This window comes from Arachis stenosperma, chromosome 1 (assembly GCF_014773155.1).
Source record: "Arachis stenosperma cultivar V10309 chromosome 1, arast.V10309.gnm1.PFL2, whole genome shotgun sequence".
In the NCBI taxonomy this organism is placed as follows: Eukaryota; Viridiplantae; Streptophyta; class Magnoliopsida; order Fabales; family Fabaceae; genus Arachis; species Arachis stenosperma.
Genome location: NC_080377.1, coordinates 32,855,215 through 32,858,431, shown reverse-complemented (window position 1 = coordinate 32,858,431; position 3,217 = coordinate 32,855,215). Strand labels below are relative to the sequence as shown.

The 3,217-nt window shown below is 40.2% G+C and overlaps 1 non-coding gene across 1 annotated transcript; it reads right to left on the bottom strand.

Annotated features, from left to right (window-relative positions):
* Positions 1-452: 452 nt before the first annotated feature.
* On the bottom strand, positions 453-560 carry LOC130954802 (small nucleolar RNA R71). The gene has a single exon (XR_009076422.1). It is a non-coding gene; the product is annotated as a small nucleolar RNA R71 (small nucleolar RNA).
* Positions 561-3,217: the final 2,657 nt, after the last annotated feature.

The following is a 3,217-nucleotide window of genomic DNA, read 5'->3' as shown; positions in this document are numbered from 1 at the left end:
TACTCTCTGTAGAGGACCTAATAGAAATCTTCAAACAAGAAGAAGACATGGCAGCCGAAAACAACAACAATGCCAACAATGCAAGGAAGGTGCTGGGTGACTTTACTGCACCTACTCCGGACTTCTATGGGAGAAGCATCTCTTTCCCTGGCATTGGAGCAAACAACTTTGAGCTTAAGCCTCAATTAGTTTCTCTAATGGAACAGAATTGCAAGTTCCATGGACTTCCATTGGAAGATCCTCATCAATTCTTAGCTGAATTCTTGCAAATCTGTGACACTGTCAAGACCAATGGGGTTGACCCTGAGGTCTACAGACTTATGCTATTCCCTTTTGCTGTAAGAGACAGAGCTAGGATATGGTTAGACTCACAACCTAAAGAAAGCCTGAACTCTTGGGAAAAGCTAGTCAATGCCTTCTTGGCAAAGTTCTTTCCACCTCAAAAATTGAGTAAGCTTAGAGTGGAAGTCCAAACCTTCAGACAGAAGGAAGGTGAATCCCTCTATGAAGCTTGGGAAAGATACAAACAATTGATCAGAAAGTGTCCTCCTGACATGCTTTCTGAATGGAGCATCATATGTATCTTCTATGATGGTCTGTCTGAACTGTCCAAGATGTCATTGGATAGCTCTGCTGGAGGATCTCTTCATTTGAAGAAGACGCCTGCAGAAGCTCAAGAACTAATTGAAATGGTTGCAAATAACCAATTCATGTATACTTCTGAAAGGAATCCTGTGAACAATGGGACGAATCAGAAGAAAGGAGTTCTTGAGATTGATACTCTGAATGCCATATTGGCTCAGAACAAAATATTGACTCAGCAAGTCAATATGATTTCTCAAAGTCTGTCTGGAATGCAAGCTGCACCAGGCAGTACTAAGGACGCTTCATCTGAAGAAGAAGCTTATGATCCTGAGAACCCTTCAATGGAAGAGGTGAATTACATGGGGGAACCCTATGGAAACACTTATAATCCTTCATGGAGAAATCATCCAAATCTCTGATGGAAGGATCAACAGAGACCTCAACAAGGTTTCAACAACAATAATGGTGGAAGAAACAGGTTTGGCAATGGCAAACCTTTTCTATCATCTTCTCAGCAACAGACAAAGAATTCTAAGCAGAGCCACTCTGACTTAGCAACCATGGTCTCTAATCTAATCAAAACCACTCAAAGTTTTATGACTGAAACAAGGTCCTCCATTAGAAACTTGGAGGCACAAGTGGGTCAGCTGAGTAAGAAAGTTACTGAACTCCCTCCTAGTACTCTTCCAAGTAATACAGAAGAGAATCCAAAAGGAGAGTGTAAGGCCATCAACATGGCCGAGTTTGGAGAGGAGAAAGAGGCAGTGAGCGCCATTGAGGAAGACCTCAATGGACGTCCACTGGCCTCTAATGAGTTCCCTAATGAGGAACCATGGGAATCTGAGGCTCACACTGAGACCATAGAGATTCCATTGGATTTACTTCTGCCATTCATGAGCTCTGATGAGTATTCTTCCTCTGAAGAGGACGAAGATGTCACTGAAGAGCAAGTTGCTAAGTGCCTTGGAGAAATCATGAAGCTAAATGACAAGTTATTTGGTAATGAGACTTGGGAGGATGAACCCCCTTTGCTCACCAAAGAACTGGATGACTTGACTAGGCAGAGATTACCTCAAAAGAGACAGGACCCTGGGAAGTTCTCAATACCTTGTACCATAGGCACCATGACCTTTGAGAAGGCTCTATGTGACCTAGGGTCAAGCATAAACCTCATGCCTCTCTCTGTAATGGAGAAGCTAGGGATCTTTGAGGTGCAAGCTGCAAGAATCTCACTAGAGATGGCAAACAATTCAAGAAAACAAGCTTATGGACTTGTAGAGGATGTTCTGGTAAAGATCGATGACCATTACATCCCTGCTGATTTCATAGTCCTAGAGATTGGGAAGTGCATGGATGAATCCATCATCCTTGGCAGACCCTTCCTAGCCACAGCAAAGGCTGTGATTGATGTTGACAGAGGAGAATTGATCATTCAAGTGAATGAAGAATCCCTTGTGTTTAAGGCTCAAGGATACCCCTCTGTAACTGATGAGTGGATTTTTGACGGTTTAGAATTTCACTAATGAAATCTCGTTGTAAAGTATAGTTTCTGAACCAAACAATAATCCCTTCATACAAAAAGTTGTTTGTCACTAGTACAAACTCCTAAAATTTATAAACCGAAGTATTTAAACCTCGGGTCGTTCTCCCTAGGATTTACAATAAAGTGTCTTGTTATTGGTTGAGTTATTTTGGGGTTTTGGATAAGAAGCATGAAAAGTAAATGGTAATGAAAATAAACTAACAACTAACAAAGCCCTTGGCAAGATGTGAGAACTAGAAATCCTATCCTAGTTACCTTTCTCAATTGTGATGAGAATTGTTCATTGCTCCCACTTAGTTAACCTCTAACCATGGAGGAAAGTCAAGTGGATGAATCAATTTGATTTCTCAAGTCCTAATCAACTCCTAAAGGAATGACTAGCTTTAGAGGCATTCAAATCAATTAGCAACTTCTAATTATCAATCAACAAAGGAATTAGATAACTCAAGAGTCACTAATTACTCTACCTAGGCCAAGAGAAACAAAATACACACTAAAATCCAACCAAGCATTTCATCAAACACTTGGAAGGCATAAAAGGAAAACATAGTAAATCAACAACAAGAATGAAATCTAACAACAATTATTGAAAGGAATTAACAACAACAATTAAAAGAAACATATTTATTATGAATTACCTTTATTGAATTGAAAGAGAGTAAAAGGAACAATACTAGATCTATAACAAAATACAAGAACAACATAAGAGAGATTATAACAAAAGAATGGAAGAAGAATGTGGCAACAAGGAATTGAGAGATAGAAGTAGAAGAAAGCAAAGATTAAAACCTAGATCTAAGAACTAAACCTAATCCTAATCCTCATTCTAGAGAGAAGTGAGAGCTTCTCTCTCTAGAAACTAACTAAAAGCTAAACTATGACTATGCTTCCCTAATTGATTATTGGTCGCCGTGCTGCCTTCCCCTTAATCCTTCATCCTTTTATTCCTTTTCCTTAGCAATTTGGCGCCAAAAATGGGTTCAGAAATCCTATCAAATTGCCAGGCACGTGTTGCATTAGTGAGGTCATGTGCCGTCATCGACGCGTGCGCACACGGTACGCGTGCGCGTCCCTGGCATGTTTAGCAAT